The 14,627-nt window shown below is 31.8% G+C and overlaps 1 protein-coding gene and 1 long non-coding RNA gene across 2 annotated transcripts in view; both read left to right on the top strand.

The window, feature by feature from the left end:
• CNTLN (centlein) overlaps positions 1-14,627 on the top strand; it is a 284,413-nt gene that overhangs the window by 194,611 nt on the left and 75,175 nt on the right. The gene's annotated exons all lie outside the window — the stretch shown is intronic.
• LOC123646060 lies at positions 10,268-13,865 on the top strand. Its single transcript, XR_006737782.1, has 2 exons — positions 10,268-10,534; positions 12,597-13,865. It is a non-coding gene; the product is annotated as an uncharacterized LOC123646060 (long non-coding RNA).

Below are 14,627 nucleotides of genomic sequence, written 5' to 3'. Positions count from 1 at the left end.
AATTTTACATAGTATATATTTTCCAAAATGCTCTCTCATAAAATGTTTTTGGAGAAATCATAGTAATCCTTATCTTTCATTTATATATAAATAGATGTGTTATTTTGTTAATTTTCTCTCTGTCTTTGTTTAAATAATAAAATGGATTTCAAGAGGTGTAGTATTGCTATGAACTGATATGTGTTCCTCCAAAATTTATATATTGAATTCCTAACCCTCAGTGTGATACCACAACTTGAAGATTTGGAAAATTCTCAGCCTATTCATATTACAAATAATGAGAAAGCTTGTTCTGAGGAGAACGTTAAGGATGTGGCAGAACAATCATTTGAAAAGGAGATTAGTATGGGTGTGAACTAGGGACCTAATCAGCCTTCTCAGTGGAAGCCTGGAAGGAATAGATTGGATTATACCAGGAGAAACCAGCTGAGACTAACAGAAACAGAGAAACAACTATATAGTTGTATATATTTATAGAGTGCATGTGATGTTTTGATATAGGCATATAATATGTATTAATCAAATCAGGATAATTAGAATATCCATCACAAGTATTTATTATTTCTTTGTGTTAGTAACATTCCAATTCTACTTATTTAATTATTTTGAAGGATACCATAACTTATTGTTGACTATAGTCACTTTGTTGTCCTGTCAAGTATTGTTCATTCTGTCTATCTTACCTATATTTTTTCACCCATTAACCATCACCACTTTATCCCCTCTTTCCCCCTTCCTTTCTTAGCCTCTGGTAACCATCATTCTGCTCTGTATTAATGAGATTAATTGTTTTAATATTTAGCTCCCACATATGAGTGAGAACATGCAAGATCTTTCTTTCTCTGCTTGGTTTATTTCACTTAACGTAATGTTCTCCGGTTATATCCATGTTGTTGCAAATAGCAGGATTTCATTCTTTTTATGGCTATATAATATTCCATTGTATATATGGACCACAGTTTCTTTACCCATTCATCTGTTGGTGGACACTTAATTGATTCAAAATTGTGGCTATTGTGAATAGTGCTGCAATAAACATGGTAGTGCAGATATGTATCTTTTTGTTATACTGATTTCCCTTCTTTTGAATATATACCTAGACAGTTTTTGTCTTGAAATCTATTTTATCTGACAGAAATGTAGCTGCTCCTGTTCTTCTTCCTTTTTTTTTCAGTTTCCACTTGCATGGAATATATTTTTTCATCTTTTTATTTTCATTCTATATGTATCTTTATAGGTGAAGTGGATTTCTACTAGACAACATATAGTTAGGTCTTGTGTTTTGATCCATTCAGCCACTCCTGGTCTTTTGTTGGAGAATGTTGTTACTGATAAGTAAGGATTTACTACTGCCATGTTGTTATTTGATATCTTGTTTTGTAGTTCTCTCTTTCTTTCTTCCTTCCTGTCTTCCTTTGTGTAAAAGTGATTTTTCTCTGGTAGTATGTTTTAATTTCTTGCTTTATATTTTTTGTGTATCTGTTGTAGGTTTTTTAATTTAAGGATAAGGCTTGCAAGAAAACATTTTATAACCAATTATTAGATTTTTAAAAAGTGAAAAATATAGACTAATAGAAAATTTAAAATTAATCAATATTTCCCTCCTCTTCCTAGTTGATATTCCTCCTACATATTACATATTATTATTTGAGACAGCTAAAGTCTATTATTGTCTCCTCCAATTATTTTTTATAAATATTTTTATATATATTTCTAGAAATTTTATTTGTGTTTTTAGAATCTTTTTTTAAATGGAGTCTGATTCTTTTGGGGCCTTTAAATTTCTTCTTTGGTATCTTTAATCATTTTAAACGTAATTATGCATTCTTTCAAATCACATATTCTTGAGGTTCTGATCTTCCTGTTTGTTTCTGCTTACTCTCAGCCCAGGTGGGATGTTTCTACATATGTTTAGAATTTTGATTCTCAGCTCAGCTTTAGTAGTGTATGTTTTTTTCTGTGCTTATTCCCTGAAGCCTGTGTTTGGGAAGCTTCCTTCAACCTGTTTTCTGTTTGCTTTTGCTACCCATCAATGGTCAATATTTATGTTAATTCTCAGGATTAGGGCTTCCTAGCCATGCTGATAAATTCAGATTTCAAACCCACATGAGCTATAGTCACAGACATACACATTCTCAGTAGAGAAAATTGAGAATTTTTTTACTCTTCCCTGATCCCAATCAGAAACAGACAAACTTCCCCTATTGCCTCGCTGTCCTAGCAATTTTTTTTAGTCTATCCTTTAACTGAAGCTGCAACACTTCAAAGAACTCTCAGACTCTGGCCTCTGTGGGTCCAAAACCAAAGTTTCAGCTCCTGCATCTACAGTTCCTGATGCTGCTGACCCTGGCCATTCCCATGCTGAGTGCCAGCCAGACCTTCAGTCCCATGCTCCACTGCTCGTCAGTCACCTCTGTCATCCCAGCACCTGAGTAGTTCCCTTCCCTTCTTAGATTTTCAGCAATACATTGAAAAGAACATTTGATATTATATATTATCTATTGTAGAACTTCTATGCGATAGGGAAGGTTTTCATGTTATACAGTCTGTCAGGTTGCCAGTCTTTCAGTCTTTTTACAGTTTTTAAAAATTTTTTAAGTATATTAATTGTGGTAAAATGTAGTATCAAGTATTGAGCAAAATATTAAAAATGCTATGAGTAAAGAGTACAGTGGATGTATTATAGTCTATAAATGCTTGTTCCTTCTTTTTCTAAATTACTGCAAGAACAAAGGAAATCATGCTAATGTATACAGGCATGACATTCCAGTATTATTCCAATTCATTTTCCCACTTAATATTTTTCATTGCTTCATGATTATGTATATTTGGTGGCTAAGACAAAGAAAACCACCAAGATTAAAGAATTAATCATTAAATGATTAAAGAGTAATTGTTGAGAATATTATTACCCTCAGTAAGGGTAAACCAGTTTTGGGGCCCTCAATGGCAGAATTATCACGTATATACCATAGCAGTCATCTTTCCTCTTGTCTTAGGTTTTCAAATTTTTCTGTATAATAACCCCTTTAGAGTATTTTTTAATTTTTCAAGTAAATGCTTTACTTCAAGCATTTGTTGGGTATCAACTGTGTGCCAGGGACCATGGTAGATAATGGGACACAACAGTGAACCAGACACAGGTATGGTTTCACTCTCATGGAGCTTATTTCTGGTAAGAGACAGAATAAAAAACTTTTTAACAAAATAAGCAAAATAATTAAAGATTATAGAGAGTGCATTGTAATTAATAATAAAGGGAAAGAGAGGTTGGCTTTAGATAATGGTCAAGGAATGCATTTCTGAGAAGATGACATGGTGAGAAGTAGTATAACAAAATAGACGAATCACTTTCAGGTATACTAGGATTCCTCTTGAACTCTTAAAGCTCATAAATATACTGTCCTATACTACAGAGTAAGGAGAATAAATATTAATGGGGAAAAGTTACTACAGACAGAGTATGATAACAATAATAGAATAGCTATGTACAGGGCATCTTCTAAGCACTTTATGTGTATTCATTCATTTAATTTTTTCATCATCCCTTGAGATAAGGTACTGTTAACTATTAATTATTACAGAAATTAACTTGCACAAATACATACACCTAGTGAATGGCTCAACTGCTATATGCCTTCCCAAAAGTTTATTTTGATTCATTGTATTTATTTTTTGAAAAAAATTTATTTTATTTTTCAGTAATGAGATTAGGTTATATTTGCACAGTAGAAGCATTTATAAAATAATTCAGTATTTTCTTGTTTGATCTTCATAAAAAACTGTGATATAGTTATTATTCTCATTTAGAAAATAATTTGAGATCCAAACTAGTTCATGTTTGCTTCAATAATATGTTATGGATCTATTGCTCAAATTGTGGTGTTCTGACTCTAAATATTATGCTCTCTTTTCTACACAATGTTTCTTCCAGATAAATGCATTTTCTGGGTCACAATAATACATAATTTTAAGAAGGAAGGAAAATTGTTTTAGTGTTCTAGGATTAGAATAGTGTATGGGTTGAATGATTAAAAACTTTAGTCATTGATTGATATTCTTTGTTATTTACTTTAAAAAAATTATATTTATGTATTAATTTACTCTTGCTCTTTCCATGAAAGATTTGAGGAAGTTAATGTTTATTATCATGAATTATCTTTTTAGATTCTTTGACAGTAGAGAAATACTCTAGAAATACGCTCAGATGTTAGCTATTTGGTTTTGTATATTTATATTCTCGATGTTTTTAACAACAAAAAAATACCACTTTGTACTAATAATTAAAAACAAATATGCTTAAAATTCATTATATGAGCCAAGTGTGGAAGTAGGCAATAAAAATTTACAAAAGAGGATTCATGGTAGCTACACTTCATTCATCTGCTTTTAAGTCTTTTCTCAACAATGCTAGTATACAAGCTTTTTAGTCATAACAGAAGTTCCCCATGATAGACTCAAGAATTATTAAACAGCAGCTATTGTAGACCTTAGCAACAGTTGTAGCACTATATTAGCTACAGCTGTATTGTTGCCTAAAGTACACATTGGAGAATTCTTCAATTAATCATCTTCAGAACAAGGGATATCACAAACTGGAATGTATAAATAAAGTATTTAAGTACATATTTATTTCTCATATCAAATTAAATTTAAGGCACTTAAAATATCGTAACATTTTATGGCACTTTAGATTTGCAAAGCATGATCACATACTTTCACAATTTAATACATACAGAATCTCCGTGAGTTTATTTGGATAGGAATTATTATCCTATTTTTATTAGAAAAAAACAGAGGCTGCATGGGTAAATGACCTACCCAGGGGTCATGATTAATAAGTTGTAGGTCTAAAACTTGAACCTTGTGTTTTGACTATAGAGTCCTCTCTCTCTAATTATCCTGCACAGATTTTTTTAAAGAAATTAAAAATTACATATTAAATATTTTATATTTTACCACTTTTAAATATAGTAAAATATTTTTCAAAATTATATTTAAGATAGAATAATTTGATTTAAAAATTTTAGATTCACATGTAGTTAATAGTTAGCCAAGAAAAAAATTTTAATGTTCTTACTAGTTTCATTTAAATGGAAGTTTATTTTAATATTTAGCAAAATTTCTCAACTTCAGCATATGGCTTCTGTGCTTTCCATAGTCAAACACTATAAACACGTTTTGAAAACTTACCATATTGTATTTGAATTATTTATCTTCCTGAAAAAATATGAAGTTATTGATATCAGTACTTGTATATTTAATCTTTAATTTCTAGTCTCATTCCATAGTATTTAAATACATAAAAGAAATTATCTCCTCTCATCAAGTTTGTGGTTTTACACATCTATCCCAACACTCTCTCCAACACTCATATGCCTAGTACAGTTTGTGTTGTCATAACTACCTTAAGATTTCCTGTAATAAACTGCTCTTTTCAACTGCTATTAATAATTAATATTAATATTACCAATAATAATAATTTGGCAATAGGTAATATTACCAAAATTACCTATCTTTTAAATCACATTATTCTGAAAACCCTCTAGTATTCTAAAATACCTTTTATTTACTCATTCTTTAATTATTAATACTTAATAGTTATCCATATTTATCAGGTACATGTGATATTTTGATACATGCATACAATGTGTTGTGATCAAATCAGAGTAATTAGCACATCCATTGCCTCAAACGTTTATCATTTCTTTGTGTGGGAAACATTCCAAGTCTTCTCTTCTGGCTATTTTGAAATAAACAATAAATTCTTGTTAACTCTAGTCACTCTACCATGCTATTGAATACCAGAACTTATTCCCACTATCTTAATGTATTTTTGTACCAATTAGCCACCCCCCACCTTCCCAGCCTCTGGTAACCACTCCCATTCACTACTTCCATGAGCTCAATTTTTTAGCTCCCACATATGAGTAAGAACATGCAGTATTTGTCTTTCCATGCCTGGCTTCTTATTTTACTTAACATAATGTCCTTCAGTTCCATCCATGTTGCTACAAATGACAGGATTTCATTCTTTTTTATGGATGAATAATATTTCATTGTGTGTATGTATTACATCTTCTTTATCCACTCATCCACTGATGGACACTTAGGTTGATTCCATATTTTTGCTATTGTGAACAGTCCTGCAATAATCATGGGAGTGCAGATAGGTCTTTGACATACTGATTTCATTTCCTTTGGATATATACCCAGTAATGGGATTGCTGGATTGTATGGTAGTTCTACTTTTAGTTTTTTGAGGGATTTCTGTACTATTTTCCATAGTTGCTGTACTAATATATATTCCCACAAAAAGTGTATGCATTCTCCTTTCTCCACGTCCTCACTCACATCTGTTATTTTCTGTCATTTTGATAATAGCCGTTTTAACTGGGATGAAGTGATACCTCATTGTAGTTTTGATTTGCATTTCCCTGATGATTAGTAATGTTGAACATTTAATCATTATAACTGTTAGACATTTTTATATCTTTTTATTTTTTTAGAAATTTCTGTTCAGATCATTTGCCTATTTTTAATTGGATTAATTTGGTTTTGCTGTTGAGTTGTTTGCATTCCTTATATATTCTGCTTATTAATCCCTTGTCAGATGGATACTTTGCAAACATTTTCTCTGATTCTGTAGGTTATCTCTTTGTAGATTGTTTCTTTTGCTGCCAGAAGCTTTTTAGCTTGATAGGATCCCATTTGCCTATTTTTGCTTTTATTACTGGTGCTTTTGAATCTTACTAAAAAAATCTTTGCTGAGACCAATATCCTGAAGTGTTTTCCTAATGTTTTCTTCTCGTAGTTTCATAGTTTCAGATCTTACATTTAAGTCTTTAATGCATTTTGATTTGATTTATTTACCCATACTTGAGACTTTAATAAACGATTAATTAATAGTCCTAGGATCATTATTTAATCTGTAGAAGATTAGGATCTGTACCTAGCTATATCAGTTGACAGGTAGAAGACCTGAAGGAAGTCACAAATTTTCAAAGTGATGAATTTCTTATCTTTGAAAAGGTTAAAGATCAAACAGAGATAATTCACAGGAAAACTATAAAGCATTTTATTGAAGCACTTCCGTCCACGATTATGAGGGACACATAATTATTCTAAAAAAAAAAAAAAAGAAAAAAAATTATTCTGCAAAACTCTCCTCCTCCATCCTACTATGTGGGTAGTAGAATTGCCTTTTTGTTTTCCATAGCAAATCATTAGTTTTAAGGTAAAGGGATTTTCATCATTCTGATGAACTTTTATAAATGTGAGAGACCCAGTGCTTTGGAAAATAAACTAAGTGAAGTAAATCCACACTTGGAGAAATCAGAATGGAATAGCAGAATACAAAAGACAAAAAGTGAAAATGTATCAAGGAGCCAGGGAGAAAAAACCCTTTAAAGATAATGGCAGTTAAACTGACAGTTGATGTGCTAAAAAATACTGTAAAGCACAGAAACTGTAAAAGTGGCCTAATATATTTGAAAAGAACCAGATAGAACTTTGAGAAGTGCAACAATAGAATAAGTAAAATTAAAAACTCACTGACTATAGTGAGACAGAAGGGAAGAGGGAATTATAGTAGTTAACTAGATGATAGATAGAAGAATTTATTTAAAATATGACATAGAGACAAAAAATGAAAAACACAGAAAAAGGTTTATGATCCATGAAGGAAAAAAGAGAGTCTTTCATTAATCAGGGCTCCTGAAGGATAGGAAATAAAATGGTGAGAAAAATTTTTTTCAAGAGATGTTAGAACAGCAACTGATTTCTCAAAAGCAGCAGTAGAAACCATAAGACAGTGGAAAAAGATCTTCAATGTGCTTGAAATAAAAAGCATCACTATAAATTCTATTCTCTGTGAAAATATTTTTTAAGATTTGTACTCAAAATAGAAAATTTTAGACCTCCAAATCTAATGGCATTATCCACCAGCTGATCCTCACCAAAGGATGCTCTTTCATTAGAGTAAAAGTGATCTGAGGTATAATAAACAAAACTGAAGAGCAAAAAAGGTGATAAATATATTGGCTTATAAAGCAGTTGTCTTGGGGTTACTGTCTTTCAGATTAACCTTTAAGTATGATATTCATTGTATATTTTGATAGTTAATGTATCAAGTTAAGGAAATTTCCTTTTATCCTTAGCTTTCTATGAGTTTTTAATTAAGAATAATTGTTAAATTGGCCAGTGGCTCATGCCTTTAATCCTAGCACTCTGGAAAGCTGAGGCAATAGGATTCCTTGAGCTCAGGAGTTTGAGGTTGCTGTGAGCTATGATGATGCCACTGCACTCTATTCGGGGCTACAGAGCAAGAGTCTTTCTCAAAAAAGAAAAAAAAAAAAAAAAGAAGAATTGTTAAATTTAGCCAAATAATTTTTTTGACATTTATTGAGATGATCATGAGGGGGTTTTTCCCCCTAATTTAATCTGTTGATTAGTGAATTACATTAATAAGATTTCCTAGTGTTGATCCAGTCATATATTCCTGGGATAAACTTTACTTGGTCATATTGTTTTCTTACTATATTTTTAATGACTGCAGGATCTGTAGTGATACCCTGTTTCACTTCTGATATTACTGATTTGTCTCTTCTTTTATTTTCTTAGTTTTACTAGAAGCTTATCAATTTTATTGATTTTTTTCAAGAGCCAGCTTTTGTTAAACTGATTTTCTCTTTTGTTTTTCTGTTGTCCATTTCATTTATTAATATTTCTGCTCTTTATTGGTTCCTTTTTTCCCTGCTTGCTTTGGATTTATTTTGTTCTTCTTTTTCTAGCTTCTTGCTGTAACATCTTAGAATCATTTTTTTCATGTAACTATTTAGTAGTATAAATTTTCCTTCCATCACTGCTTTAATTGCATCACATATTGTTTTTATATACTATATTTCCATTTCATTAAGCTGTATTTTTTTTAATTTCCTCTGAGACTTCCTCTTTGACTTGTGAATCAAATAATGTATTGTTTAATTTCCAAGTGTTTGGATATTTTCCTATTTTTTTTATTATCAAATTTTAGTTTGATTCCATTTTGGTTAGAGACCATACTTTGTATGATTTCAAGTTTATTGAGGTTTGTTGTATGGTCCAGGATATGGTATATTTTGATGAGTATTTCATGAGAACTTGACCAAAACTGTGATTTCTGCTGGTGTTGAATGGAATGTTCTAAACACAGGCATACCTTGTATTATTGCATTTCTCATATATTGTGGTTTTTACAAATTGAAGGTTTGTGGCAACCTTGTGTCAAGCAAGTCTATTGATGCCTTTTTTTCCAGCAGCATGTGCTCACTTCCCATATCCTATCAGCAGTTTCTAGCAATAAAGTATTTTTAAATTACGGTATTCCATTGGTTTTTTAGACGAAATGCTATCACACACTTAATAGACTAAGTGTGTATAAAGTTTCTCTTCATTCTTGAAGGATATAGAATTTGCAGTCAGTAGTTCTCTTTTTTGAAAAATGGGTGTTTTGTGGGTTTTTTTGGAAAAACATCGTGCTACTTCCTTTTTGGCCTCCATAGTTTCAGCTGAGAAATTCACTGTCATTTAAATTGGCATATTCCTATCAGTAATGCATCATATCTCTCTGGCTACTTTCAAGGCATTTTTTGTCTTTAGTTTTTATAAGTTGGTTTTTGAAAATAGTCTATTTCTTAAATTTTGATTTCTACAAAAACAAGTTATTAAGAAAAATACCTTTTTTCCGAAGAGAATATTTTTCTATCAGAGCATAAGATACTGGAGAAATTATCTTTAAATAATTAATTACCCATGGCTTATTTCTCTCCCCCTTATGCCTCAGTTCTAGAGTTTAGTGCCTAGACTTCTACTGGGAATGTTCAATGATTTTGTTTGTGTGTTTCTAAGAGATCTCTTTGAAAAGAAAGGCTCATTCTGGTTTCATCTACTTTATGGTTTCTAGAAATTCTTCACAGTCCCTGTAATGCTTTCTGGACCTTTGTTCGTTTGATATATTTATTTTTATGCTAGTTTTGCATTCCAATAGTATGGATAGGCAAAACTACCCCTCCAAAAGTATTACCTTTTAAATTTTTATTTAAAGATAATATCACAATGGCTATTAAGACCATGGTTAAAAAAATGATAGGAGAAGACATAGCCTGTCTCTCTCCTAGCAGAGTGTAGCAACATTTATCCAGGAATTTGTGAAATATGAAGTCGAGGTGGACCTTGGACTATGAAAGATAATGAGAATAGTCAAAGGGTGACTCCTTTTTTATGGGCAAGTCCCCAGCCTAGTTCTACCCAGTCACTATTTCCAAACTCTTACATTAGAATGTGGCTATGCCTCTAGGCTTGGGATATAAGAGAAAGAAATAAATGTATTTCCCTACTCTTATCCAAATGGTGGTCTAGCCTCCTCGTATGATATTTGTTTACCTTTTACATTACAAACACTTTTAAAATAGGAACTATTTTTTGCCTTATTTTGTATGTTCTGTAGGGCCCACACCATAATTTTTCACATATTTTCTCAATTAATTTCCTAAAAGTGAATGAACTTTGTTCACTGTTATACTGTATCTCTGAATTTTTTCTGCCCTTTAACTGGTGGCTCTTTTTAAATTGCATTTATATGTATGTATAAATGTTCTTCAAAATTCTGTCATAAACATCTGTTCTTTTTGATCAATTATGAGGACAACTGTTCCCATGCCTGCAATTTTCACTTCCTTCGCAGATGACCTCCTAAAATTACATGTTCATCCACACATTTTGATTCACTATAGAAGATATAGTTCCCTATCATTTGGTTCACTATCACCACAAATTCATCATGTTACAAACCAAACCAAACACATTTTCCCAAGCCATATTCTCTTCCAAACTAGTACTTCAGAATCATCTTTGACCCTTGTCTGTTTTTGATCCTTAAATCAAATCTACAATCAAGTCCCATTGTTTCTTTTTTTATTTTCATATATACTGCCACCAGATATTTAAGTCCTTATTCTTAAGAACTATAATATTCTTCTAGCTGATTTCTCTCCTGTCTTCTTTATTTCTTCCCATGTACTACTGCCAGAATAATTTTGGTAGAATGTGGATTTCATCATGTACTTCAGGAACCTACAGTTGGTTTCCACTTATGTCCATTTAAAACTCAGCAAATTTTTCAGGACCATGCATGGTCTGTTCAACCAACTTACTCTTATAATCTTCCGTTTCCTTACATAAAACCACAGTTTCATAATATAGTATTCTTTCTTCTATAAAACTCTCTTCTTATTATTAGTATAATCTGATACATTCATGCTTTCAAATATTATCTTATGTGTTCTTAATAGGACTAATATTAGCCAATACTTTTTGTAGACTTAAATGCCAGGTACTGTTATAAGTGATTTATGTGTATTTACTTATTAACCCAAATGTTTACTTAATGAGATAGAGACTATATCTGATCTTATTGTACAAATGGGGAAACTGAGGAAGAGAGGATAACATGCCCAGAGTCACAGAGTTCATAAGTGGTAGAACTGGGATTCACACTTACGGCAGTCTAATTCCAGAACTTATGCTCTTAGCACCTATGCCTTTCACAGAATAATATCAGCTGCATTTATTCACTGATGATTGGACCTACTTTCTAGGCATTTTGTTTTTGTTTTTCTATTGGCCCTTTGTAATAACCTTATAAAGAAGATATTATTCTCATATTATCTATGATGTTATTAAGGCTTAAAGAGTTGAAATAAATTGTCCAAGATTAGGCTAATAAAGTGGTAGCTCCAGGCTTATAACCTACATCTATCTGTTGATCCTAACTCCATAATCTTTCTACTTTTCTAAGCTGCCTTCTTATACAATTTTACTTTAATAGTTTTAAGTTTACCATTTGTTAATTCTATTGCATCTAATAGCTAATAAACTCCTCAAGATCAAAAACCATATATTAAACATTTTTTATACGTTCATAGAATCTAGCACAACTGAGGTCACAGTACATTCACAATAAATGAATGAAGATTGATTTATTGACTGGTTTCATCCACAGCGAGGAATTAAAGGCATTGATGTCATTGAAGGAACTGAATGAAAAAAGTTGACAAACCAATTAATAGATTATATAGTATCCTCTAAATGTTGGAGGGGGTATGGGTTTGATATAAAGGTCAGTAATGTTAGTGGTATGACATTTTCAATGATAATGAGGCATACCATTTCCTGTTTGTCACAAATCCTACTAGGTCTACTTCCCTTATTTGTGTTACTTTTCTGGTAACGTGTAGCTTATACTTTTCCTAATCCTGATTTGCACAATGGCCCTATATATTTTCTAAAGGAAGAGGGTACTCCTTTTAGTGTCCATAAAAGGCTATTTCTCTATATTAATAACACTGCTATCTTACTAGCCCCTGTGTTTTGTGTTCACAGAAGGAAACATAACAATAATTTAAAAGTTAGAGAAGAGAGGCTTTACAGACTATGGCCTGGAGAACCAGACTTTGACTCTAGACCATTGATGCCTGATAGATTTTGATCTGCCTCTACCTTAGGTACTCAACTGGGGTGTGTCTAAGTGATCTCAGAACTCAAATATAATCTTTAAGCATAATGTCGTAAATATATACTGCTTTTTATTTTGTGATTAAACATAATTATATTCTCTGATTTCTTGATCAATTCTTGATTCCCCTACCCTCTGAGTCTGATACAGCCAAATTCAACCACAGCATATTTTGTTCTCAGAAACTTTTTTGGCAATAACAATCTTAAACAAAGCAGTTTCCTTTTTAGGATGTGTATTTTCATGTTTGCTTCATCTGTTGTCCAATTACATTAGCCAATTAATCTTAAATTAGATTAATTAAGCCTCAAATAAAAGACTTTTGTCAGGTGTCAGAATCTGGAATTAAAAACAGCAGAGCATAGCTCATTCAACAAATGCCTTGGGTTTTTAGGTTAATCTAGCATATAAACATTGAGCATGCAAACTACTAAATCCACAGAGACCTTTAACAAATACTTTAATTCTAAAAGGGCCTTATTTTCTAGAGCTGCATAAAAAATTTTCATGTATTTAGATTTATGTGATTGTTGTTATATCCTATACTTATATTTGTCTTTGGTTTATATTTATTTACAGAGCCCTTATCCAATAGATTGAAAGTGTTAGACTGTACTGAAGCCATTTTTTTCTGTCAGGAATTATAGAATTTTAAATAGCCTCTTTTCCATTTTTGTGATCTGTGTTCACACCTCTAGTAATAATGAAGTAGAAAACCACTCTCTCATTGTACTTCATTGCTAATCTCCAGAGTTTTCTTTTACCTTACCCCAATAGCTTATGTAGTACACATTCCTTGTAGGGTATTCAGTTTATATATGTCAGATTCTCTAGGGCCATGGCTTTTGCCAGATGAAGCACTTTTGATTTTGAGGCTGATGAAACACAGTGCAGTTATTGATCTGTGCATGACATAGCCTGTCTCTCTCCTAGCAGAGTGTAGCAACATTTATCCAGGAATTTGTGAAATGTCACTCGGATCATGTTCGCAAGGTAAACTGTGCAAAACCCAGGATCTGAGCTGAGAATCCATGTGGAATTGGACGTGACTGTCTATTCCTACGTCCTATCTTCTGGATGAACCAAGTGATATTTGTTAACAGAATGTCTGTGTCCTGTATTAGACTTTGTAAGGAACTATTATTATCACTTAGAAAATTGTGTACTATAAAATCATACTTCTTATACTCTGTTTTCAGATTCACTTCTGATCTTAACCACAGAAAATATAAAGATAAGAATATGTGACCTGAATAGCATCAGTTAGAAATTTCTTTTCTGTTTATAAATGAAGCAATGTTATAATATATTGCACAGTCTTAACTTTTCTGATAGTGTTCTCATTCTTTGGATTAATATACTTTCAGGTAGGTATGTCTCATTAAAATATCAACATGCCTAGTAGTGATAAATTATAACATTTTCTCATTATTGGATTATTATGATATTTATGCATATATTTAAGAATTTAGTTTCAAATGACTAGAATATTGGTTTTCACATGGATAGATGTATTTATATTTGTTACAATTCAATTTACTTTAGTGTACCTAATGCATGTAAAGCACTATAATAATGGGATAGTCAACAATGAATTAAATATGATCCTTATCCTCTGTAATAAGAGAGTTGGTTGTGTGTATCACAATACAAGGAAATTATGAGATATAAATAAATATATACACCATACATATGCCATGAACATGTAGTGGAGGGAGAGAGCCAGTCATTGCTGTCATTCTTTAGTAAGGCTTTTGAAAGAGGTGGCATTTAGGCTTATCCTTCAGGTTTGGCATGATGATGAAAGTTGTGTTCATTAAACAAAGCCATGAAAAGAAAGGAAAGCTTGAAAAGACATCTAGATGAGAAAGCAGTTTGTTAAGAATAGTGAGTAATCTGGTATGACTATGGTTCTCAACCCTGGCTGAGCTTTATCCTCACTTGGGGAGCTTTAAAAAATACCTGTACCCAGGATTCAACCTAGACCATTTAGCAAATATCTGAGGGTGGGCCCTGTACCTTGGTAGGTTTTAAAACCTCTCAGCTGATTGTGACATAGAGTGAGGACTAAGAC

The sequence above is a fragment of the Lemur catta genome, chromosome 10, assembly GCF_020740605.2.
Source record: "Lemur catta isolate mLemCat1 chromosome 10, mLemCat1.pri, whole genome shotgun sequence".
NCBI classification, from domain to species: domain Eukaryota; kingdom Metazoa; phylum Chordata; class Mammalia; order Primates; family Lemuridae; genus Lemur; species Lemur catta.
This window is presented reverse-complemented; position numbering and strand designations above follow the sequence as displayed.